Source organism: Tamandua tetradactyla, chromosome 1, assembly GCF_023851605.1.
Source record: "Tamandua tetradactyla isolate mTamTet1 chromosome 1, mTamTet1.pri, whole genome shotgun sequence".
Lineage (NCBI taxonomy): Eukaryota > Metazoa > Chordata > Mammalia > Pilosa > Myrmecophagidae > Tamandua > Tamandua tetradactyla.
The window spans coordinates 24,718,786-24,746,724 of record NC_135327.1 but is presented as its reverse complement, the minus strand read 5'-3'; the positions used below and the strand labels follow the sequence as shown (position 1 = coordinate 24,746,724).

Sequence of the window (27,939 nt, the reverse complement as noted above, 5' to 3'; positions counted from 1 at the left end):
CACTAGAGTAACTTTCCAGAAATCTACAACATCCAGATGGTTCCCTGGTCCAGATAAGTTCTGAAACCTAGCCCAGTCTCTCCAGGACATCAGATAGTTCCATCTCCCTATCCCATATTAATGACAGACCCTTCCAATATAAAAAATTTAGAATTGCCATAGCCCAAACACCCCTAAAGAGGTACGGAAAGATCAAAAGTGATGGTGGAGTTATACAGAGAAGATAGGATTTAACAAATGAATATGAATGATGAATCATTAAATTGATATCTTTTTTAGTCTTCAGTATTTTAGAACAGTTATAAAGTAAAACCTAAAATTGTGAAATTGTAACCCATATCAAACTCTGAAATCTGTTCTACAACTAATTGTGGTGCTGTGCTTTGAAATTTATAGTTTTTGTATATACGTTTTCACTTAAAAAGGAGGAAAAAAGTCAATTGTGATGATAAAAAAAAATTTAAGCCCCAATAGCCTCCTATATTCTGGAGCAGCTAGAAGGAAAAATAGGAGAGGATTGTATAGTAGCCCATGAGAAACTCTGGGATCTGTCCTGTAGCTCCTTGTTGAAGAGTACTATGAAAACTACTGATTTTTTCTTTCTTTGCTTTGTATATGTTACACTATACAATGAAAAAATTAAAAATAAAAAATAAAAAGAGTAGTGTCTAAATTAAATGTTCTATACCATTTTAATTTGCAAGATACTAATATAATTGTGCTGATTTGAATATGTGGTTGACCCCAGAAAAGCCATATCCTTTAATCTTCATTCAATATTGCTGGCTGGGAGCTTTTTGATTGTTCCCACGGAGATGTGACCCACCCAATTGTGGGTGGTAACTTTTGATTAAATGGCTTCCATGGAATTGTGACTCCATACATTCCAGGTGGGTCTTGATTACTTTACTGGAATCCTTTAGAAAGAGGAAACATTTTGGAAAGCAACACAGGAGAGTACCAGAGCCGAGTTACGAAAACCACAGATCTACCAGCCAGAGACCTTTGTAGATGAAGAAGGAAAATGCCCCTGGGAGAGCTTCATGAAACAAGAAGCCTGGGGAGACAGCTAGCAGACGTCATCATGTTTGTCATATGCCTTTCCAGTTGAGAAACCCTGAACTTCATTGGCTTTTCTTGAGTGAAGGTAACCTCTTGCTGGTGGCTTAATTTGGACATTTTGATAGACTTGCTTTAATTTGGACAATTTCATGGTCTTAGAACTGTAAACTAGAAATTTAATAAATTCCCCTTTTTAAAAGCTGTTCCATTTCTGGTATGTCACTTTCTGGCATCTTGCAAAACCAGAACAATAATCAAATGTCCAATAAAATAATACCTAACTTTTGAGTATACACAATGGTCCAGACATCATGCGAAGTGTTCTAATGTGTTCTACCTCACTGAACCCTCAAAACAGCCCTATGAAGCAGACACTATCATTATCTCCATTATCCAGATGAATAAACTAATGTGAGACTTGCAAACGTCACAAAGGGGTAAACAGCAGATTTGAGCCAGGATATGAACCCAGTCAATTTGATTCTGGAGTCCTCATTCTTACCATTCTCATCAGTCATCCCCTTTGGACAGAGGGTTGAATTAATTACATCCCTCAATTCATAGCCCACTAAATACCGTATGAGATTGCAAACCAGAAACTGAGAAGAAATACTATTTTCACCCACAAATTGGCCAAGATTAAGAAAACAAGATCCAAGGCTGCTGAGGACCTGATGCCAACAAGTTGTTAAAACCTTGCAGCTGATACTGTAAGCAGTATCAATACAAACAGCCTTAAGAATATTCACACTCTGGGCAGGCCACGGTGGCTCAGCAGGCAAGAATGCTCGCCTGCCATGCCAGAGGACCCAGGTTCGATTCCTGATGTCTGCCCATGTAAAAAATAAAAGTAAATTAATTAATTTTTAAAAAAAGAAAGAATAGTCACACTCATCAATCTATTTTACTTTTAGGAATCTACTTAAAGAAATTAATCCTAAATACAGCAAAGAACTTTACACAAAATGTTCATCACTGTATATTTTGTTAACAAGGAAAATTTAGAAACCTAGGGAATGGATATATAAACTAAATAAACATTTGTTGGAATATTTTGTATAAAGCTACAAAATAACTCATCACATAGTAAAGAAAAAATCAGGACCCCAAATTTTACCTGGTAGAAAAGAAGATACACTGCTCAGATCCCTTCGAGAAAGAACTTGCTGCCCAGATGTGCAAGGAATGTGGTTAGTTGACCACTTCCTGCTGTTAGCTCCTTCAGAATTCAGCTCAGCTTTCAGGCAGAGGGCACCTTCTCCTCAGGATGGGCCCCAGCCAACAACTGGGTAACAGGGTGGTACAAAGGCCTGGCCATTCCCATCCAATAGGATACTATTCTATCAGGCAATCTGGGCTGGCTCCCCATGCCCCCCAAAAACCCAAAATGTTAATAATGATGAGACTTCTGTACTTTTCAGTATTCTTTAACAATCGTCTTTTAGACTCTATACTAGAATTTGATCCTGAAGAAATGTTTCAATGACAAGCTAAATTGGTAGCCTCTGTACACAATGTGCCCAAATTCACCAAGAGTGATTAACCAAAATGCTGGTGGTGTTTCCAAAAAAAGCACATACACAGGTACTAAGGAACTAAAAGATCAGACAATGAGTGTCACAGATATTTCATAAGCTCAGTTTCCTCATTTATTTAATTAAAAGCTGTACTAGTTTAAATCAAAGACTTTTCAAAGAGGCTATGGAGCTTATTCAGTTTAAGCATCCTATTCTCACAGATGAGACCAATGCCCCAGACAGGATGACAGTGAGTGGATGAGCCAAGAACAGTTGTTGGCCTACTTTTTCAATGTTTGGGTCTGTTACTCTTTCCAGCTACAGTAGTAATGCAACTGAATTCAGGAAGTGCATTAAGTATACAATTCCAACAAAGCTATAATAATAAGATTATTCCAAGAACTATTCAAAATCTAGCTTCCTCCTTCTTTCTATGAAAATAATGCTGGCATCTGACACTGTCATTCCAGGCTGTTTCCTGAGTGTTGAATCCCTCAGGACAAAAATAGGCCAGGGGCTTTACCATCTTAAAACACCTCCTTCCCTTGAACTAATGCCTCCCATTCCAAGCTATCGCTTTCTCCCCTTTCCTTCACTGTCAACCTTCTCAACAGTTCACTCCCTTACCTCAAACCACGTCCCCACTTGGTCTCCACAGAAACTGCTCTTGAAAGAGTCAACAAGTATCTCCAAAGGAGAGTTCTACACCCCTATTTTACTCCATAGAACTGCAGGATCTGACCACTCCCATAATTCCCATCATCACTCCATCAGCATTATTTCTCTGCAGCAGAATTACAAAGGCACCTAAAATGTTATGTGCATTTACGGTTGGGTTCCATCTTCAACTTTCTCACTCTACACCAGTAATTCTCAAAGCTGGCTGCACATTAGAATAGCCTGGGAAGCTTTTTAAGAATCCTGGGACCCAAGCTACACACACACACACACACACACACACACACACACACAACACTCCCAATTCAAGTACGTCATAATTTCTGGGGTGGTTCCCTATCAGTGTCTGATTAGGTTTTCTCTTTTTTTCTTTCAATACACTAACTGATTTCAATGTGTCACTCTTCCACGCAGTCTTCTTGATCTCATTCTCTTTCCACATCTATCTCCATCCTCAAGCTGTCTTCAGAACTCCAAAGCTATCCGTGAACTTGCCTTTCAGACTTGTATATCTTACAAGCACCTCTAATCCAAATAACCAACACTCACGGAAATATGTTTTCTCCTATATCTGTTCCTACTTAGTTGCTTATTTCAGTGGATAAAAATCATCATCTACCCCAGGAGTTGGCAAACATTTTCTGTAAAAGGCCAGATAATAAATATTTGGCCTCTGACACAATTACTCAGCTTTGCATTGTAGCACAAAAGCAGCCACAGACAATACACAAAGAATGTGCATAGCTGTGTTCCAATAAAACTTTATTTATGGACACCACAATTTGAATTTTCACCTCTCACAGATTAATACTCTTCTTTTTTTTTGCCTTCCCAACCATTCAAAGATGTAAAAAACAGTTTTAGTGAGGGCCATACAAAAACTGGCAGGTTTGCCAACCTTGATCTATCCCTACCCACCGTGCAAGTCAGTAACCCTAGTTGTCTCATGTCTTCCTCTCCCTTAGCCACCAGTGTCAGGGTTCTAGTTTGCTAGCTGCCAGAATGCAATATACCAGAAACGGAATGCTTTTAAAAGGGGAATTTAATAAGTTGCTATTTACAGTTCTAAGGCCAAGAAAATGTCCCAATTAAACAAGTATATAGAAATGTCCAATCTAAGGCATCCAGGGAAAGATAACCTTGGTTCAAGAAGGCTGATGAAGTTCAGGGTTTCTCTCTCAAGTTGAAGGGCACATGGCGAACACAGTCACAATTTCTCTCTCATCTAGAAAGGCACAATGTCAGGGTTCCTCCCTCTCTTATCTGGAAGTGCACATGGTGAACATGGCATCATATGCTAGCTTCTTCTCCTAGCTTTCTGTTTCATGAAGCTCCTCGGGAGGCATTTTTCTTCTTCATCTCCAAAAGTCACTGGCTGGTAAACTCTCTGCTTCTTGTGACTATGTTGTTCTCTGCTCTCTCAGAAATCTCCCATTCTCCAAAATGTTTCCTCTTTTATAGAGCTTCAGAAACTAATCAAGACCCACCCAAATGGGTGGAGACACGCCTCTAGCTAATCCAGTTTAACAACCACTCTTGATTACATCACATCTCCAGGGAGATGATCTAATTACAGTTTCAAACATACAATACTGAATAGGGATTATTCTGCCTTTATGAATGGGATTTATATTAAAACATGGCTTTTCTGAGGTCCATACATCCTTTCAAACCAGCACAGTCAATATTACCTCTAACATAATACTTGTTAAGAACTACTATTGAGTAGTACTCTGGGATTTGTCCTGTAACCACTTGTTGAAGAGTGCTTTGAAACTATTGCTTTTTTATTTCTTTGCTTTGTACATATGTTATACTGTACAATAAAAAAAAGTAAAAAAAAAAATACTATGAGTAGTAGTTGGCATGAGTTACACTAAACTATGACACTTTTGATATCAGTAAAAGAATAAGAATTTACTAACACTGTAATCATTTAGGCTTTTCCCAACTGACAGTAAGATCCCTAAGAATCAGAACTATATCTTAATAATATCCACAGAGGCTATGACATCATCTCCTTTTAAGTCTAGCTATTCTTGAACCTGATATGAAGGAACAAGAAAAGCACAGCAAAGTTTTAAATGCATTAAATAACGGCTCAGAAAGATGTGGAACATTTTTTTATTATTATTAAGTACAAGTAATAATGACTACTATTCAATGCTTTAATAACTGACGAATTTCTGTTTTCCAAGGGATTTTTTATTTTTTCTGTTTTTTTTTTTTCTTTTCGTTTTATTATTATTTTTTTTAACATGAGCAGGCACTGGGACTCAAACCTGGGTTTCTGGCATGGCAGGGGGGAATTCGGCCATTGAGCCACCGTCGCACTGCCCTTTAAGGGCTTTCTCTGCTTTTGAAAGTTCAAGAATGTTGTCTGGATCTTTGAAACAATCAACTTGGGCATCTTAGAATATTTGCTAAAACAGTGGCTGATTACCAACTAGAAATGACTAGAACCCATTAAAAAGCAATAACAAGGATCATAATCATAAAAACAACAATAGTACTAGCTGCCATTTCTTAAGTACTTATCATGTGTCAGGCACTTGTCAAACTGTATAATATACATTTTTTAATATCTTTAGAGCAAGCACAGGAAATAGACGCTTTATTTACAGATTTTACAGATAAAATTACAGCCCAGAACAATTAAATAATTTTTCTGCAAATAGAAAACTTGTAGGTGGCAAGGCTGAAACTCAAATCCAGGGACATCTGATTCCAAAATCTATGTTTTCAGCCCTTGGCTGAAAAGCAACAACAACCAATGTACAACAGAGCCACAGGAGAACAAGGACTTCCTCCAGAAGGAGGTGAAAGAAAGTTTCAAAGCCCTGTTTAAATTTTATCATAATAGTAACATAATTGTAAAAATTCCTAAATATAGGGCAATGTATACAGCCAATGAGGCTTTTCCATGACTGTCTTACTCTTACTGAATGAGTGAATAAAGTATATTGGAACAGCAATTTCTTTGATATAACAAAGCTCCCTAGTCCAAAGATGAGAAACAAAACCTTGCAGCAAATTAGAGAGATGTTGCCATGGTTCCATTTCCTCCTGTAAAATAAGTCATTGTCAGGAAATCCCACGCTTACTAAAGCAACCAGTAGTCTTGTTATTTACTCATTTTCTGCCTTTTGCTTTCTCAGGAAGCAGATAGAAAAGTCAGGCTCTTCATCTCTCTTTTAAAGAGGAGCTGTCATCTAAAAACAGAAATTTAATAAATAGGTAAAAAGTCATTTTACTTTTATATTTTGGCTGAAATCCAATATCTGTATATTAAAGACAATCTTAAAACAGTCCTATATATTTTAATCTAGTAATGCAGCAGTCTAGAAAACCTGAAAACTCTCCACCTACCAAAGTCTAGAAATGCTGTATTAACGTTAACATCCTTTGAAATGCTTATTTAAGCCTTCAAGAAAGTAGTGGAAATTGCTAGCAACTTGAAACAAAGACTGAATGAACCAAAGCCGGAGCTGGAAATATGAGCTGATCTCTGTACTGGCCACAGGGGCATTTGTTAAGAAATGTCAGTAAACAAGGGAGGTGGGGGAGAGGAAGCAAGAAGTAGAAGAAAAATAGAAAAGGCTCCTGAGAAAGGTGGGAAGCTGAATTGAAGACTTCTCATGAAGTTGTTGTCTTGAAGGGCCTATGCTCTCACTGAAAATAGACTAAGAAAAAACCACAAGGCTTATCTATCTCAGTTTGGGACGAAGCTTATCTATCTCAGTTTGAGCTGTGGATGACAGCAGAAAAGGTACTTGAAAATTTGGAAACATAGACATATGCTTCATGTGGGTTTGAGTTCTAAATTTACTTTACCATATAATCTAAGAATCCCCTGATGAGAAAGTAACAAGACTATACAAGGTGGCAGATGCCAATGGACATTTGGTAGGCAGAAAAGCAAAGCCACTGCAGAAAGGCAACCTCAACACACAATCATAGGATTCAGAAAATAGGACAGTCTCATAAAGATAAATAAATATATTTAACAATGATTAAAGAAATAAAAGCATCAAAACCATAAGGAAAAAAGCACTTTTTTTTAAAAAAGGAAAACAACTAAATGGGACCTTCTGAAATTAAAAATAGTCATTAAAATGTAAAATTCTATAGATGTTAACTATTAAAGAAGACACAATTGAAAAGAGAATCAATAAACTGGAAAATACATCTGAAGAACTTATGCAAAATGCTGCACAGAGAAATACAGAAACATATTCCCTGATCTAGAAAAAAAACTGCAGAACTAAAACATGTAAGTCACTGAGTTCAGAAAGCAAGGTCACGTTGCATTCTCCTCCCTATAATCCAAATAATCCAAAAAAGGTCCCTTTTGGCAAACTATGAATTATAAGAAAATTTGTCAACCTGTTAGACGGCATCTATAAAAATCTTAATGTCATACTTAATGGTAAAGCACTGAATGTTTCCCCTTAAAATAAGGAACAACACTTTTATTCAACCTTATATTAGAGAGTCCTAGCGAGTGCAACAAGGCAAGAAAAGGAGATTAAAAGGCATGCAGAAAGGAAAAGAAATAGTAAAACTGCCTCTATCTGCAGAGAATATGATCCTGTGGATAGAAAACCTTTTAAAAATCTACAAAAAAAGCTACTAGAACTTATAAGTAAGCTTATCAAAGTAGCAGGATACAAGGTCAGTATAAAATAAATAAACATCAATTATATCTCCATATATCAGCAATGAACTGCTGGAAATTGAAAAAATACTATTTATAACAGAGTAAAAAAAACAACAATTACTTTGGGATAAATTTAACAAAAGATATATAAGAACATTCACATTACTCCAGAAAAAGAAAAAAAAGATACATAAGGCTTATATACTGAAGAACATAAAACACTGCTGAACAAATAAATGGAGAGTTATAATCTGTTCACAGATCAAAAGATTTAATATTGCTAAGATATCAATTTGTCCCAACCTGTCTATGGCATCAATGTAACCTCAATCAAATTCTCAATTTTTTGTAAAAACTGAGAAGCTGATTTTAAAATTTACATAGAAAAAGACTCCCAGGGATGAGTCTGGCCCTGGCACTGTGGGACCAACAATGTCATTTTGACCAAAAGGGGGAAAAGAAGTATAACAAGATATCAGTAGCTGAGAGAGTTCAGAATCAAGAAGGTACTCTGGAGATCACTCTTATGCAAGCTTCAGTTAGACACTGTTACCTATGATAGCCTGCCAAACCCTAACAAAAATCATTCCTGCCAATCCTAAAGAACACTTAGGGCATTACAGAAGATTCTACAAAGGTTCCATGCACTAGGGTAACTTTCCAGAAACCTACAACCTCCAGATGAGTCCCTTGACCAGATAAGTCCTGAAATGCAGAGGGGCCCAGCCTCTCCAGAATATCAACTAGCTCCATTCCCCTATCCCATATTATTGACAGCCCCTTTCAACATAAAAAAGTTAAAATGGGCATAGCGCAAATACCCCTAAAGAGTGGGAGAAAGATCAAAGGTGATGGTGGAGTTACACAGAGGTCGGGTTAACAAATGAGTATGACTGGTGAATCGTTATACTGATATTTATTTTGGCCTCCAGTGTCTAAGAGCAGCTAGAAGTAAAAACCTAAAATTGTAGAATTGTAACCCATACCAAACTCTGAAATGTGTTCTACAACTAAGTGTTGCAATGTGCTTTGAAATTTATTGCTTTTTGTATATATGTTATTTTTCACAAAAGAGAAAAAAGTCAATTGTGATGATAAAAAATATATATATTCCTTCTGACCTCCAGTATTCTGGAGCAGCTAGAGGGAAAAATCTGAGATAAAGGAATGGTAGCCCATGATCTATTGTATAACTACTTGTCGAAGGGTGCTTTGGAAATTATTTTTTTCTTTTTCTTTCTTTGCTTTTTTTTTTTTTGGATTGGCTGTCTTTTTGTTGTTGAATTGAACAATCTCTTTATAAATTCTGGATACTAGACCTTTATCTGATATGTCGTTTCCAAATATTGTCTCCCATTGTGTAGGCTGTCTTTTTACTTTCTTGATGAAGTTCTTTGATGTACAAAAGTGTTTAATTTTGAGGAGTTCCCATTTCTTTCTTTCTTGAGTGCTCTTGCTTTAGGTGTAAGGTCTATAAAACTGCCTCCAATTATAAGATTTATAAGATATTTCCCTACATTTTCCTCTAACTGTTTTATGGTCTTAGACCTGATGTTTAGATCTTTGATCCATTTTGAGTTAACTTTTGTATAGGGTGTGAGATACGGACCCTCTTTCATTCTTTTGCATATGGATATCCAGTTCTCTAGGCACCATTTATTGAAGAGACTGTTCTGTCCCAGGTGAGTTGGCTTGACTGCCTTATCAAAGATTAAACGTCCATAGATGAGAGGGTCTATATCTGAACACTCTATTCGATTCCATTGGTCAATATATCTATCTTTATGCCAGTACCACGCTGTTTTGACCACTGTAGCTTCATAATATGCCTTAAAGTCTGGCAGCGTGAGACCTCCAGCTTTGTTTTTTTTTCCTCAAGATACTTTTAGCAATTCGGGGCAACCTGCCCTTCCAGATGAATTTGCTTATTGGTTTTTCTATTTCTGAGAAGTAAGTTGTTGGGATTTTGATTGGTAGTGCGTTGAATCTGTAAATCAATTTAGGTAGAATTGACATCTTAACTATATTTAGTTTTCCAATCCATGAACATGGTATGCCCTTCCATCTATTTAGGTCTTCTGTGATTTCTTTTAACAGTTTTTTGTAGTTTTCTTTGTATAGGTCTTTTGTCTCTTTAGTTAAATTTATTCCTAAGTATTTTATTCTTTTAGTTGCAATTGTAAATGGAATTTGCTTCTTGATTTCCACCTCAGATTATTCATTACTAGTGTAAAGAAACACTACAGATTTTTGAATGTTGATCTTGTAGCCTGCCACTTTGCTGTACTCATTTATTAGCTATAGTAGTTTTGCTGTGGATTTTTCAGGGTTTTCGACATATAGTATCATATCATCTGCAAACAGTGAGAGTTTTACTTCTTCCTTTCCAATTTTGATGCCTTGTATTTCTTTTTCTTGTCTAATTGCTCTGGCTAGAACTTCCAACACAATGTTGAGTAACAGTGGTGATAGTGGACGTCCTTGTCTTGTTCCTGATTTTAGAGGGAAAGTTTTCAGTTTTTCCCCATTGAGGATGATATTAGCTGTGAGTTTTTCATATATTCCCTTTATCATTTTAAGGAAATTCCCCTGTATTCCTATCCTTTCAACAGGAAAGGATGTTGAATTTTGTCAAATGCCTTCTCTGCATCAATTGAGATGATCATGTGATTTTTCTGCTTTGATTTGTTGATAAGGTGTATTACATTAATTGATTTTCTTATGTTGAACCATCCTTGCATACCTGGGATGAATCCTACTTGGTCATGATGTATAATTCTTTTAATGTGTTGCTGGATTCTATTTGCTAGAATTTTGTTGAGGATTTTTGCATCTATATTCATTAGAGAGAATGGTCTGTAGTTTTCTTTTTTGTAATATCTTTGCCTGGTTTTGGTATGAGGTGTTTTTTTTTTTTCTTTTTTCTTTTTTCTTTTTTTTTCCATATCATCCGTATTTATTAAGCACTTTCTAAAACACTACCTGAACACATGGCCCAGCCTCCTGAAATGAGAGACTGACCTGGAAATCACAAACCCTTTCATAAAGAACTGTTAGGTAACTTAAAAACTTTAAATACAAATAACCGGTATTTATTTCCTGACGCCACAACCACATATGTATTCATGATTTCTAAAGATGAAGTGGAATTAATTGGCCTGCTAATCTCTCTGCTTTGTATGTATGTTATGCTATGTAATAAAAAAGTTTTTTTAAAAAGATAGGATGAATTAAAAAATAAAAATAAAATAAAATTTACATAGAAATGCAAATAACTTAGAATAGTTAAAACAATTACAATGAAGAAAAACGAAGTTGGAAGACTACTTGATAGTAAACAAGATACCATGCTGAGTATAAAACATATATAAACCAACAGAATAGAACTGAGTCCAGAAATAGAAACATACATAAATGATCAACTGATTTTCTATAAAGATGCCAGGGCCATCCAACAGGAAACAATCTTTTTCATAAACAGTGCTAAAACAAATGGATAACCATATGGAAAAAATATACTTTGACCCTTAATCTCTTGCCATACACAAAACTTAAGTGAAAAGGAGATGAGACCTGTTCCAGTTTGAAAGGATTGTGTACCCCTCAAAAAGCCATGTTTTAATCCTGATCCATCTTGTGGAGGCAGCCGCTTTTTTTAATTCCTGTGCGGCACTGCAGGTCAGAAACTTGATTAAATTATCTCCAGGGAGATGCAGCGCGCCCAAATGTGGGTGTTAATCTTTGATTAGAAGGAGGTGTGATTCCACCTATTCTAGGTGGGTCTTGATTAGTTTACTGGAATCCTTTAAAAGAGGAAACATTGTGGAGAGAGTAATGAGAGCCCATGTAGCCAGAGACCTTTGGAGAGGAAGAAGGAAAATACCCCTGGGGGAGCTTCATGAAACACGAAGCCTGGAGAGAAAGCTAGCAGACATTGCCATGTTCACCATGTGCCTTTTCAGATGAGAGAGAAACCCTGCACTTCATCAGCCTTCTTGAACCAAGGTATCTTTACCTGGATGCCTTAGATTGGACACTTCTATAGCCTTGCTTTAACTTGGATGTTTTCATAGGCTTGCAACTTAATACCTGCAACTTGATAAACTCCCTTTTTAAAAGCCATTCTGTTTCTGGTATAATGTATTCTGGCAGCTAGCAAACTAGAACATGATCTAAATGTAAAACCTAAAACTACAAGAAAATATAAAAGAAAATCTTTACAATGTTGAGATTATTTATTTGTTTTCTATCACTATATAACAAACGATCACAAATTTAAAGGTCAAAAATCCAGGCACCATGAAGCTGGATTCCTTACTCAGGATCTCACAACGGTTAAGTGCAGCTAGGCTGTGTTCTCATCTGGATCTTAGGATCTTCTTTCAAGTTCACTGTGGCAGAATTTAATTCTTGGTGGTTGTAGAACTGAGGAGCCTGTTTCTTTGCTACCTATCAGTCAGGGGCCATTCTCTGTTCCTAGAGTTCATTCGCATTACTTGCCATGTGGCCCTATCCATCCTCAAACCCTGTATGAAAAGTCATCCTTAAGTTTAATCCTTCTCATACTCCAAATCCTTTTTGCTTCTTCTGGCTAACTTCCAGACCCAGATTTGAAGGGCTCATGTGATTAGATCAGAGCCATCTATCTCCCTTTGCCATATAACCTAACCTAACAACAAGAATGAAATCCCATCATATCCATAGGCTCTGCCCACACTCATGAAAATGAAATTATACAAGGGCATGGGTCACTGGAGGTCATCTTAGAATTCTGCCTCCTACAGATAGCAAAGAATTTCTCAAATTGGACAGAAAGAGCCCGAATCACAAAAAAAGAAAACTAATAATTTAGACTTCATCAAACTTAAAATCTTCAGCAGTTTGAAAGACAAGACAAAAAATATGAAAAGGTAAGTCACAGACTGTCAGAATATTTATAACACACATATATGATTAATAATTGTACTCAGAATATATAAAGAACACTAACAACTCAATCATAATTCAATAAACAATAATAACCCAACAAAAAAATGGGCAAAAGATTTAAGAAGACACTTCACAAATGACCAATAAGCACAAAAACAGATGCTCAACCTCATTAGCCATCAGGGAAATGCAAATTAAGACCACAATCAAAGACTACTACACAACCATTATAATGGCTAAAATGTAAAAGGCTGACAATACCAACTGATGGTGAGGATGTAGGGTAACTAGAACTCTTACCCAATATGACGAGACTGGAAAACGTAAAATTTTGGAAAACGGTTTGGCAGGTTCTTATAAAGCTCAACATACATTTACCATAAAACCCAGTAATTCCTGTACTAGGACTTATACACAAAAAGACTTGTACATCTATGTTCCTTAACAGTTTTATTCATAAGGAAACCAAACTAGAAACAATCTAAATACTTACTAATATATGGGGGATAAACAAGTTGTAGTATATTTATACAATGGATTATTACTCAGAAAAAAAGATTTAAAAAAAAAAGAATATTTACTAACATTCCTAACATAGATAAACCTCAAAAACATTACAATGAGTGAAAGAATATAGACACAAGAATATTTTACTATATGTTATAGAATCACACTCTAGAAAAGACATAGTAACAGAAAGTAGATCAATGGTTACCTGGGGCTCAGTAGTGGAAAAGAATGACGGGGAAGAGCACAGGAGAATTTTGGGGGGTTTTGTAAACGTTATCTTTATTGTGGTAATGGTTGTTATTCAGGTATCTAAATTTGACAAAACTTGTCCAACTGTACATTAAAAATGGGTGCATTTTGTTACAAGTAGATTATACTTTAACAAAGCTGATTTAAAAAAAAGATAATCTCATATATTTGATAACTTGAAGACATGCATTCAATACATATGCTATTTATAATAAATCCCACTGACAATGAAAAAGATGGGATAAAAAATTTAAGCTAATAGCTAATTAACTGCCAGTAAAGTTTATGTATTAACAGATACATGTATACGAATATTCATAGCAGCATTATTCATAATAGCTGAAAGGTGCAAACAAACCAAATGTCCACTGACAGATAAATGGATAAACAAACTGTGGTATATCTATACAGTGGAATATTATTCAGCTACAAAAAGCAATGAAGTTCTGATACATGGTACAAATATCTGAGCCTTGAACACATTATGCTAAGTGAAACAAAAGCCAGATACAAAAGGATAAATATAATATAATTCCACTTATATGAAATATCTAGAAAAAGCAAATTCACAGAGACAGAACGGAGGTAAGAGGTTACCAGGGACTGGCAGGGAGTAGGGGCAGGAGTATGGGCAGGGAGTAGAAGAGGAATGGGGAGAACTACTTAATGGGTGTAAAGTTTCTATTTAGGGTAATGAAAAAAGTTTTGGTAATGGATGGCAGTGACGGCAGCACAACACTGTAAATTTAATTAATGCCAATGAATTTTATACTTTAAAATGGATAAAATCATGAATTTTTTGTTATACAAATGTTACCACAATAAAAAATTTTAAGTCTATGTATCAGTATAATACACTACATTAATAGAATGAAGGAAAAAACCAAACAACCACCTTAACTGGTACAGAAAGACATCTGATAAGAGCTTTTATATGACTCAATGAACTAGAAATAGAAGGGAATGATCATAACATGACAAAAGAGCACATATGAAAAACCCACAGATAACACAGTCAGTGATGAAAGACTGAAAGCTTTCCCCAAAAGATCAGGTACAAGACAAGGATGTGCACTTTAGTCACTTCTATTCAACACTGTACTAGAAGTTCCAGTCAGAGCAATTAAACAAGCAAAATAAATAAAAGGCATCCAAATTGAAAAGAAAGAAGTAAAACTATCTCTATGTTGTAATAACATGATATCATATACAGAAAATCCTTAAGAACCCACAAAAAACTATTACAGCTAATAAATTCAGCAAGTTGCAAGGTACTAGATTAGCATGCAAAAATTAGTTGTATTTCTACAAACTACCAATGAACAATTCAAAAATGAAACTGAGAAAATAATTCCATTTACAATAGCATTAAAAAAATAAAAAACTTCAGAAATAACTTTGAGGTGCAAGACTTCCACACTGAAAACTATGAAACACTGCTGAAAGAAATTAAAGACTTTAAAAAAAAATCCAGTGACATGGATTAGAAGATTTAATATCATTAAAATGGAAATACTTCCCAAAGCAATCTAAAGAGTCAATGTAATCCCATAAGAATTCCAGTGGCCTTTTCTGTAGAAATAAAAATGATGATCCTAAAATTCTTCAAGAATTACAAGGGAACCTGAACAGTCAAAACAATCTTGGAAAGGAGAACGAAGTTGGAAGACTCATAGTTCCATATTCCAAAACTTATAGAATGTCACAATAATCAAAACAGTGGTACTGACACAGACAGACATATAATTCAACAGAATAGAATTGAGAGTCTAGAAATGAAGCAATTTTTGACAAGGGCACCAAACAATTCAATGGGGAAAGAATAGCTTCTATAATAAATGGAATTGGGAAAACTGGATAGCCAAATGCAAAAAAAATGAAAGTGGCCCCTTACTTCACACAACACATGAAAATTAAATAAAAATGGATCAAAGACCTACATGTGAGAGCTAAAAGTACAAAACTCTTAGAAGACAACACAGAGATAAATCTTTGTGACCGTGGATTTGGCCATGGATTCCTAGATATGATACCAAAAACATAAGCAACAAAGAAAAAAGAGATAAATTGAACTTCATCAAAATAAAAAATGTTTGTCCTTTAAAAAAAACAGAACACACACAAAAAAGAATAAGAAAGTAAAAACCCAACTTACATTTGCAAATCAAAATCTGACAAGGGTCTAGTATGCAAAATATACAGAACTCTTATAACTCAATAACAAAAAGACAACAACCCAATTAAAAATTGGGCAAAGAATCTGAATAGTCATTTCTCCAAAGATTTACACATAGCTAATAAAAACATGAAAAATTGCTTATCATTAGCTGTCAGGGAAATGCAAATAAAAACCACAATGTGTTACCACTTCACATCCACTAGTATGGCTGTAAAAAAAAATAATAATAATAAACAGTATATAACGAGTATTAGCAAGGATAGGGGAAATTGGAACCTATGTTCAATGTATTCTAGAAGAAGAATGAAATGTGGATAATTTAGAAACTTGGTTACATTAACTCAATAATGTGGTGATTAAGGATAGTCTAAATTAGGAATCTTAATGTATTTTTTTTTCCAAACAGCCCATTGTTACAGGACCATTTATTGAATACTCTGTCCTTTTCTCTCTGATTTTTAAATATCACTTTTGTCATATTTTAACTTTTCAAACATATTCAGGTCTGTTTCTGGACATTTTATTCTGATTCATTATTTATTTGCCTAACACCAATGCCTGTTTAACTACCTTTAATTTTCTGATATTTACTGTCTGGAAGATCTCACCAACTACTGTTCTTTTTCAAAAATTTTCAAAATTGTCTTAAACTTTCTAATTAATTTGCCCTTCCAAATGAACGTATGTGCAATCTGTCGAGCTCTCAAAAAGACCCAGTGAGCTTACAAACCAATTTACATTAAATTTGTAGACCAATTTGGGGAGCACTGACAACTGTATAATGTCTTTATAACATTTAAGTTTTGCATTTAGGAACACAGCATAAATATCCAATTTTTATAGCTTTTTAAAAATCTTTCTGTAATGTTTTATAGTTTTCTTCATATTAGTCTTGTATGTTTCTTCATTTGCATCCTCTCCTCTCTAACTCTGTATCACTTTTTAAATTTTTATTCTGCTAGTGCAGTACTAACCCAATGTTTAAAGAATTAAGTTTTGTAAGAATAGGTCATCCTCACTTCTATACCGTCCCCACCCACAACCCTCCAAATGAGACATATTTGAGGGAAGAGAATGTGCCTTACATATTTTTGTGATCTAGCACCCAGTAAGTAGCAACTGGTGTTTATCAAATTGACAAATACCTTACTAAGTTATCTAAACCCATTACTAAATCTCTAGAAGAAATGAGGGAACAGAGAGTAGGGAGGAGATTCCTAAACCCTCTATCACCCCTTGTTGACTAAAAAGATGTACATATGTCAAACATACCTTCCTTCTTTTAAATATCTTCTCAAATAAATTCAGTAGGAACCCTTTCTAAATTTGTTTCTCAGCTTTTACAAACTCTTCAATAATGCTACATATTATGTAGAAATGGAATAGCCAATATTTCCTTGTTCTAGTTTGCTAGCTGCCAGAATGCAACATACCAGAAATGGAATGGCTTTTTAAAAAGGGGAATTTAATATGTTGCTAGTTACAGTTCAAAGGTTGAGAAAATATCCTAATTAACACAAGTCTATAGAAATGTCCAATCACAGGCATCCAGAGAAAGATGCCTTGGTTCAAGAAGGCCGATGATGTTCAGGGTTTGTCTCTCAAGTGAGAAAGCACATGGCGAACACAGTCAGGGCTTCTCTCTCAGCTGGAAGGGCACATGGCGAACACGGCGTCATCTGCTAGCTTTTCTCTCCTGGTTTTTTGTTTCATGAAGCTCCCAGGGAGGCATTTTCCTTCTTCATCTCCAAAGGTCACCGGCTGGTGGACTCTGGTTTGTGATGCTGCAGCATTCTCTGCTCTCTCTGAATCTCCTGCATTCTCCAAAAATGTTTCCTCCTTTACAGGATTCCAGTAAACTAATCAAAACCCACCTGAATGGGTGGAGACATATCTCCACCTAATCCAGTTTACAATCACTCTTGATTGAGTAACACCTCCAGGAGATGATTTAATTACAGTTTCAAACATATAGTACTGAATAGGGATTAGAAGAAACAGCTGCCTTTACAAAATGGGATTAGGATTAAAACATGGCTTTTCTAGGGTACATACATCCTTTCAAATCAGCATACTCCTTATAAATCAGGCACTTAACATATCCTAGCTAATTTATTCCTCATCACAACCCCCTGAAGTGAGCTATTATTATCCCCCATTTTTAAAATGAAGAAACTGATACACAAGCAGCAGAGACGGGATCTGAACCTAGGCAGTCCAGCTTCAGAATCAACAAAATATTTTAAAGAGCACCTTATTTCATATGTTTTCATTTCACAGGTGGACTAATTTTAATGGGCCTGTTGAAAACCTTCCTTGGTATCATTCTGCTATTAAATAAAGCTTAACATTTCTAAAACTTTTAACATTTTGAATTCATTAAGTTAAAAACAAAAAATAAAATCCTCAAATTATACTTAGAAATGTTTTAAATTATTCTAAAAAGGACTAAACATTAATTATTCTGTATTTTATAGGTCTTTCTAATTAAATTAGACAAAAATTTTTAGTTAAATCACTGTGTTTTTATTCAGCAACCTGTTAATACTTAACTGAACCACTTAAATGTATTCAACAACATTCCCAATCTTCTCAGGGATGACCTGGAATCATTTGGCACCAACCTTCCCAAAAAGTATTATTAAACAATCTCATGCTTTTAAAAGAAAGAATCAGATGATTGCTGGTAGCTGCCAAGAATGAGTTTACTGCCTCGTTTCCATGACTGCATGCATCTATCTGAGGCCAGCAGAAGAGAGAAGATGTATCCTTGGAGACCAACTCTTTGCTCCCCTCAATTAATAAAGTGAGTAGGAAAAGAAAAGTGAAAGCTTCAGAATAATTCAGCTTCTACTGAATATGCCCACTGCACATGATAATCATGGGTAAAAATCCTCTCCCAATCAAATGTGTGAGAAAGTTAGGTGACATCTATATGGAAAACCTCAAATTGATTTTACCAAGAATACTTTATGGACCAAATACAATATCTTGGGTTCAATCTTTAAAAAAAAATTGCATGTGACTATTGCATGTTCAAGGTTGCATGAAAACCTCGTGTCTGATGCTCCTTTTATCTACAGTATGGACAGATGAGTAAAACATATGGATTAAAAATAAATAAATAATAGGGGGAACAAATGTTAAAATTAAAATATATACATATTTGAAAAAAATTGCAATAGAAACTATACTATAAGAACTTTATGAATAATATCAACTTGGGAATAATATTTTGTACCCCTTCAACAGCCTTACTATATACTGCATACTACCACCTAAATTCACCATACACATCTTTTATGCTCTAGAAGTGCCTTTGTTTAGGGGTTGCATATTGTAAAATGTCAAAAGGGAAGAGTATTTTCCAAATTAAGGAGCATTTTCAATACACATACAAAAAACCCCATTCATCTCAACTACATTTCTAAGGCAAAAACTATGAAGTGCAAATCAGCTTTAATGAAATATATTAAGCACAGCCTCCCAGGTTTTCTTATACCAGGATTCATAACACCCCTCCTTCCCTGAAGCTAAAAATATACTTCCTGCCATCAATAGCAATTGCCAGAGCAAACTCTCTGTTCAAAAGAACTAAAAATACATTATTGTACATATCCTCTCCTCTGCTACCCACCCACTATTCCAAAAGGAATTAACAGAAGGAAATGCAGAGCTGTGTAATGTTCAGCTGAGAACAGTGCAGAGACTGTAATTTTTCTCAAAAAATATGTATATATGTATGTGTGTGTATAAAAAAACAAGTTAGTTCAATCGAACGATGTGTGGGAGGTGTAACAGCTACTACAAGGTCAAAGGAAATTTTAAGAAAATTTTGGAGAAACTAATCCTGATCAAAAAACATATTACATTTCATTAACTTTTATTGGGGGAATGATGTTACTTAATTAAACCATGGTAAATGAAATTCATGCATTTTGGAACCATGCAAAGTGAGGACTGTCTGTACATAAAAACAGATCATGAAACTTGAAGTGGGTCCTCAGCCAGCACACTCAGTGGGGATCAGAGCCAAGAATATGGACCTCATGGTTTGGAGATTGCTACCTACAGAGGGAGGGAGCAAAAAGATAATGAGAGCCAGATTTCTCAATGTCAGGGAAGGGAAGTACAAATACAGAAAGGGGAAAAACTAGAATAAATCTTATGGTGTTGGATTGGAATTAGAGGTATCAGTGTGAAATAGTAGCTTTCAGCATTTATAGGCAGATAAATTAGGTATTTGTGTAAGTTTATATGTAGATGTACTAATAGACATACATATTTAGCCCAGCTGTGTTCTCTCACAGGGCCTAGAAGCAAAGACACTCCAGTAGCAAAGAACATATCTAGTACCAGACTCTAATAAAAGAAACCAGAGTTACTTGATGAATGGTTGATTCCAGGACTGGGCACAGAAAGTACATAAGTATAGAAAATCTTGTGCCAAAAAATAAGAAAAAAAAAGTGATCAAAGAGTGATGGGTACATGAAAAAGAAAAAGAAGTGAACTTGAAATAGTTTCTACTGGCCAAAGCCAGTAGGAGACAATTTGAGCATTAAAATAAATAAAAATGTAATAAAATAGTAATCTACAAATCTATATTAACACAAATGCTTTTTTTTTTCCTTAAATAGGAAGAAAAACCTTTCTTTACAGTGAAATGCCAAATGATGAACACATGAGGAATGATGAAATTTGTAAAAATCACCATCTGGTAACCACTATAGTAATAACTGATCCAGGCATGAATCATCACTGGGTGCTAAAACTAGTAGGTAAAAATTTGTTCAGAAATGGGCTATTTATATCATCTCAAAGTATCATTCCACAAAATGCTTGTTACTTATTAATTAGCAAATACAAAATATTTCTAAACTAACCTTTTAGTGGTGACCATTGTCATACAACGGTGATACAATTTAACATATCCAGAAATGGGAGAAATCAACATGTGCCTCCTGATAGAAAGCAGTGAGAAAAATACAACAGTATGTTTGTGGTATTCTGCCCAAAACACAGAACCTAAATCTACTCACATAAAAACATCAGACTAACCCAAACTGAGGAACCGTCTACAAAGTAATGGCCCAAACTCTTAAAAAAATGTCACAGAAAACAAGTAAAGATTAAGGAAATATTCTAGATTGAAAGAGACTGAAGACAGGACAACCAAATGGAAGGGATGAAACTGGATCATTCCTGAATCAGAAAGGAGAGGGGAAAGGGAAGAGGTCTTTGTTTTTGGTTTTGTGTAGGGTGGGGTGGTTTGTTGTTGTTGTTTTTAATTATAAAGGGCATAATTGTGAAATTTGAATAGCTTCTGTGGCTTAGATGGCAGTAAATTTTCTGATTTTGATGGGTGTACTATGGTTGTTTAGGAGTGTCCTTGTTTGTAGGAAATATATACTGATTTAGGAGTAAAAGAGCATATGTCTGTAACTTATTCTCAAATGATTCATGAAATCTATATAAATAGATCGGTAAAGTAAGAAAATAGGGCAGTTGTGATAAAATGTTTACAACTGTGGAATGTGGGTGAAGGGTATAGTCAGAAAAAACTATATGTAATTTCCACAGCACTAAAATCATGTAGGCCATATTTTTTAACCACAGTACAATTAATCTAGAAACCCATTATAAAAAGATAACTAGAAAAAACCATAGTTGAAAATTAAAAGTCACACTTATCAATACCCATGAACCAAAGAAGAAAACTCTAATGGAAATTAGAAAATAGTCTGAATTGTTAGTGAAAAAATTCAGACCAAAATATCATTAATCTGAACCCATCAACTTATCACTTAAAAAAGACAATATCATACATCATGAGCAAGTTGCGTTTAATGTTAAAAATTTATTAATGTGATTCATCCATTGTGAAGAGCTGGGGACCAGGAATGGAGGGTATGTGGTGAAGAGGCCAAAACCAAGGAGGGACAGAGTTTGAGAAGCCAGGAGCTCAGGGTTCGGTGGTACCGGCCCTACTGCCACAGTTTGGAGTGGGGGGGACACTGAGTGCGTGGGGTTGTGGGGGTCTTGGTCCTTGGCTTCTCTACTGGATCCTGTTTCAACAATGAACATGTCTCGGCCAGTTCAGGAATAGGAAGGTCAAATTTGATTATTCACAGCGTCAGGAATCTGATGATGCTGATGAAGATCATGGGAAAGATTTGGGCCCTCCAGCTAAGAAAATTTGATCTCCATGAGAAACTAAAAATAAGAGGCGATCTGGAAAGAATAACAGGAAGATAGTAAGGACTCAGAAGAAAAAGATGTGAAAACCAAGAAGGATGATTCTCTTTCATTAGAAGACAGCAAAGATGAAAAAGAAGATCATAAAAATGTGGACCAGCAATGACAGGCAGCATCAAAAGCAGCTTCTAAACAAAGGGATATGCTCACGGAAGATGTAGGCAGTGAGGAAGAACCAGAAGAAGAGGATGAAGCACCATTCCAGGAGAAAGATTCTGGCAGCAAAGAAGATTTCCTAATAGAAGATGATGACAGCAGTGACTATGGCAGTTCAAAAATGAAAAACAAAAAAGATGGTGAAGAAAGCCAAACCTGAGGGCAGGCCAAGGTGGCTCAGCAGGCAGAGTTCTTGCCTGCCATGTCGGAGACCGGGGTTCGATTCCCAGTGCCTGCCCATGAAAAAAATAAAATACATATATATATTTCTTTATATATATATAAAGAAAGCCAACCTGAGAAAAAAAAAGAAAGAAAATGTCCAATCCCAGGCTAAAGGCTACAGTGATATCAGGTCTAGTGAAAGGTAGAGGGAAAGTGTGTCACTCCATAGCTTCCAAGTTACCAAAGGAAAAGACTCCTTCCCCCAAAGAAGATGAGGAACCAGAAAGACCTCTGGAAAATAAACTATCTGCAAGCCCTCCACCTGAAAAATCTGGGGACGAAGGGTCTGAAGATGAAAGCCCAGTCTGGGGAGGATTAAAAGTGATAATGGTTTGTGGAGAGATTTTATTTAAAAAAAAAAAAAAAAAGGAATTTTTTAAAGAGGGGTAAAAAATAAAACCTAATACCGTGTTCATGGATTGGAAGACTAAATATAGTTAAGATGTCAATCCTACCTAAATTGATTTACAGATTCAATGCAATACCAATCAAAATCCCAACAACTTATTTTTCAGAAATAGAAAAACCAATAAGCAAATTTATCTGGAAGGGCAGGGTGCCCCGAATTGCTAAAAACATCTTGAGGAAAAAAAACGAAGCTGGAGGTCTCGCGCTGCCTGACTTTAAGGCATATTATGAAGCCACAGTGGTCAAAACAGCATGGTATTGGCATAAAGATAGATATATCGACCAATGGAATCGAATAGAGTGCTCAGATATAGACCCTCTCATCTATGGACATTTGATCTTTGATAAGGCAGTCAAGCCAACTCACCTGGGACAGAGCAGTCTCTTCAATAAATGGTGCCTAGAGAACTGGATATCCATATGCAAAAGAATGAAAGAAGACCCATCTCTCACACCCTATACAAAAGTTAACTCAAAATGGATCAAAGATCTAAACATTAGGTCTAAGACCATAAAACAGTTAGAGGAAAATGTTGGGAGATATCTTATGGATCTTACAACTGGAGGCGGTTTTATGGACCTTAAACCTAAAGCAAGAGCACTGAAGAAGGAAATAAATAAATGGGAACTCCTCAAAATTAAACACTTTTGTGCATCAAAGAACTTCATCAAGAAAGTAGAAAGACAGCCTTCACAATGGGAGACAATATTTGGAAATGATATATCAGATAAAGGTCTAGTATCCAGAATTTATAAAGAGATTGTTCATCTCAACAACAAAAAGACAGCCAACCCAATTACAAAATGGGAAAAAGACTTGAACAGACACCTCTCAGAAGAGGAAATACGGATGGCCAAGAGGCACATGAAGAGATGCTCAATGTCCCTGGCCATTAGAGAAATGCAAATCAAAACCACAATGAGATATCATCTCACACCCACCAGAATGGCCATTATCAACAAAACAGAAAATGACAAGTGCTGGAGAGGATGCGGAGAAAGAGGCACACTTATCCACTGTTGGTGGGAATGTCAAAGGGTGCAACCACTGTGGAAGGCAGTTTGGCGGTTCCTCAAAAAGCTGAATATAGAATTGCCATACGACCCAGCAATACCATTGCTAGGTATCTACTCAAAGGACTTAAGGGCAAAGACACAAACGGACATTTGCACACCAATGTTTATAGCAGCGTTATTTACAATTGCAAAGAGATGGAAACAGCCAAAATCTCCATCAACAGAAGAGTGGCTAAACAAACTGTGGTATATACATACGATGGAATATTATGCAGCTTTAAGACAAGATAAACTTATGAACCATGTAATAACATGGATGGACCTAGAGAATATTATGCTGAGTGAATCCAGTCAAAAACTAAAGGACAAATACTGTATGGTCCCACTGATGTGAACGGTCATTCGAGAATAAACTTGAAATATGTCATTGGTAACAGAGTTCAGCAGGAGTTAGAAACAGGGTAAGACAATGGGTAATTGAAGCTGAAGGGATACAGACTGTGCAACAGGACTAGATACAAAAACTCAAAAATGGACAGCACAATAATACCTAATTGTAAAGTAATCATGTTAAAACACTGAATGAAGCTGCATCTGAGCTATAGGTTTTTGTTTTGTTTTGTTTTGATTTTACTATTATTACTTTTATTTTTTTCTCTATATTAACATTCTATATCTTTTTCGGTTATGTTGCTAGTTCTTCTAAACCAATGCAAATGTACTAAGAAATGATGATCATGCATCTATGTGATGATGTTAAGAATTAATGATTGCATGTGTAGAATGGTATGATCTCTAAATGTTGGGTTAATTTCTTTTTTTCCGTTAATTAAAAAAAAAAAAGAAAAAAGAGAAGGGATAATTGGAGATGAAGGGATACAGACTGTACAACGGGACTGGATATAAAAACTCAGAAATGGACAGCACAATACTACCCAATTGTAATGCAATTATGTTAAAACACTGAATGAAGCTGCATGTGAGGTATAGGTTTTTTGTTTTTGTTTTTTTTTTCTTTCTATTATTGTTTTAATTCTTATTCTGTTGTCTTTTTATTTCTTTTTCTAAATCGATGCAAATGTACTAAGAAATGATGAATATGCAACTATGTGATGTTATTAAGAATTACTGATTGTACATGTAGATTGGAATGATTTCTAATTGTTTTGTTAATTCTTTTTTTAATTAATAAAAAAAAAATAAAAAATAAAATAAAATAAAAAAATAAATAAAACCTACTTAAGATAGAACATGGTTTGGCTATGGCTTGACTTACGGGCTTTGAATGCTTTTTTCCATTTGTTGATACATTTTCTCTTTTCTTTTTTTTCTTAAGAAAACCATTGTATGCTTAAGTTACCTTTTGTCTACTGGTCTTCTCTTTGCTATTTCTTTCCTTCAACCCCAATGAAAGCCATGTCACATTAATCACTGGGTTGACTGTTCCATTGTTTTAATTAATTTTTCATTTTTATTTATTCCTTTATTTTTATACTTTCATCTTTTTCTCTCCTTTTTTTTTTTGGATGGGCAGGCACTGGAAATCGAACCCAGGTCTCTGGCATGGCAGGCAAGAATTCTGCCATGGAGGTACCGTCGTACCTCCCCATCTTTTTATTTTTAATGGAAGGTATACTACAATCGGGAAGCAATAAGATTTGAGGTGATCACTAAAAAATTTTGCCCTTTGCTGAATGATAGCAAATTGAACAGTAATCAAAAAGTATATAAGGGTTTTAGTTAGAGATGATTGGTTCTTCCTTTTCCTGGACTTTTTAAAAAATCAATTGTCAATATAAATTTATATGTCTATATACATGAGTATAGCTATCTAAAATTATCATGACTTTAAACTTCTACTGATAAGACAGGCAAGAGATAAAAAATGAATTCTGAATTGTTACTAAAAGTATTCATATTTTTTACCTGGGGAAGGGTGTGGGGAATGAGGTTATCTGACCTTGCTTAAGGGTATGGGTTTTCTTTTATTATTTCATCACTTGTTATCTCAAAGAGGCTCAGAGCCATTGATCCTTTTATCCTGCTACAATCTCAGGTCTCATTCTCTAATGGTTCATGCTTATGTAAATTTATATTAACATGATTTTTTTAGATAAAATTTATTTTTAGATAAATTTATCAAGGAAAAAGAAAAAGAAGCCTAGAATTTAAAGGGCAAGATCAAGCTATACATACACAACACAGTGGATTTCTTTTCAAACTGACAATGTTAAGGTTTTAAGCAAATAAAGTACGAGTTAATGTAAAACAAAAAAATTTGACTAATGTAATTCATTGTATTGCCATTTTAAACAAAAATCACATAAATGTTACTGGATGCAGAAAAAGCACTGGATATCATTCAACAGCCATTCATAAAAATTTCTGGCAGACCAGAAAGGAAAGCAATTTACACAGTTGTCAAATGGTGCCTATAGCCAAATTGCCCTAAGAGTCACAAAGTTGGACTCAACAGTCTCCTAATCAGATAGCACTGCATGGAATACAAACCTTGTCACCCTCCTTTCTTTCAAAATTCTTTCTCAATTATTTGAATTGTAAAAGACAGAAAAAGTTATCTATGTTGATAACATTTTTTTAAATTATTATTTTCTACGTTGGTAATGTTTTGAGGTCAAGAACTAACACTTGCCTCAACAGAAAAACAACAACAGGGAAAGTTGTTCATTTGTGGATAAAGAAAATCTTGGTCGTGCATACAGGAAGTATTGTCTTTTAGACTCCATAAAAAGTAGATCTGCGATTAATCAGCAAATACACTCACAACTTCAAATTTTCTTTTTCCAACTCTTAGCAAAATTCAAATATGAGAAATGATAGTAGACAAATACCGTTTGTTTGAACACTGTGGATTCTGCTTAGAATGAAGGATGATATAACAAGATCTATTGCAAAATTGCTACTAGAGGGGTTCTCAAATTTTAGAGAAGTACAACCCCTTTTAAAGAAAACAAAACTTACCTTCAGTGTTAACAATTTTTAAAAATAAGTAAATAAATATAAGCATACAACCACAGAACCAAAACAAATTTACTATATATATATATAGAAAAGGTAAAATTCAAATTAATGGCATTAATAAATAATAATAGATTTAATGCTGAAACTAAATCACCATTCACAACATGGATACAGTATTGACTACTACATCAGTTTTTTTTTAGTTTGGCATGCTTAAACACATCTGCCACATAATACCAATTCTCTCATTGCTTTCCGCTTAAAACATCTGCAGAGCTTTTATTCATATAGTGTGCCCAGCATTATTTGGTCTTCCAATGATCACAAACCATTTAAATACAAATAAATAAGTACATGGTCAATGATCCTAAACATACACACAAACATGGGTACTGAAATTATATGGCAATACTCAGTTATAAGATGGTCAGTTATCTATGTACTTGCATTCCAGATTATTGAAATTTTAAAAACCATGAGAATCTACTCAAGAGACTTCCTTCTAAAATATATCCAAGGGCCCCATTTGAGATAATGCACTACATTATGACCTTAGAGTTATTCTACCATATTATACAATACCCTTTTTAAGATGAAAATGTCTCAAACCTTAAAGCCAGGAAAGGCTTTGTTTCCCACTATTTGATGACGATTTATATCTTGTGAGTTAAGTGAATCTCTTAGAACCTCTTTGCCTTGGCTACTATAACTCAAACTCAATCTATAGCCCTCTTTAAATAACTGCAAAGGATCTAATGGACTTCACTCTGTACTAACAGCCCCAGACTACATCTTACCATTAGGCGCTTATTTCCCCTTTAACCCCTGCTTCTTTATGTATATACTTATACATTTAAAATTTTATTTGTCTTTATTGAGTAGATAATCAAGCACATGATAGAAAATTCAAGAAAATACACTAAATAGGAGGTCCTCTCCTTTCCAAGTGTGCAGTTTGAAAGGATGTATGGACCCTAGAAAAGCCATGCTTTAATCTAAATCCCATTTCATAAAGGCAGAATAATTTCTACTCAATACTGTATGTTTGAAATTGTAATCAGATAATTTCCCTGGAGATGTGATTTAATCAAGAGTGGTTGTTAAGCTGGAT

General features: G+C 35.1%; 1 protein-coding gene and 1 pseudogene across 2 annotated transcripts in view; one reads left to right on the top strand and one right to left on the bottom strand.

Moving 5' to 3' along the window:
• The window catches only part of PTPRA (protein tyrosine phosphatase receptor type A), a 253,295-nt gene that overhangs the window by 132,341 nt on the left and 93,015 nt on the right, over positions 1-27,939 (bottom strand). The window lies entirely within an intron of this gene.
• Positions 21,868-22,740, top strand: LOC143643995 (nuclear ubiquitous casein and cyclin-dependent kinase substrate 1-like; annotated as a pseudogene).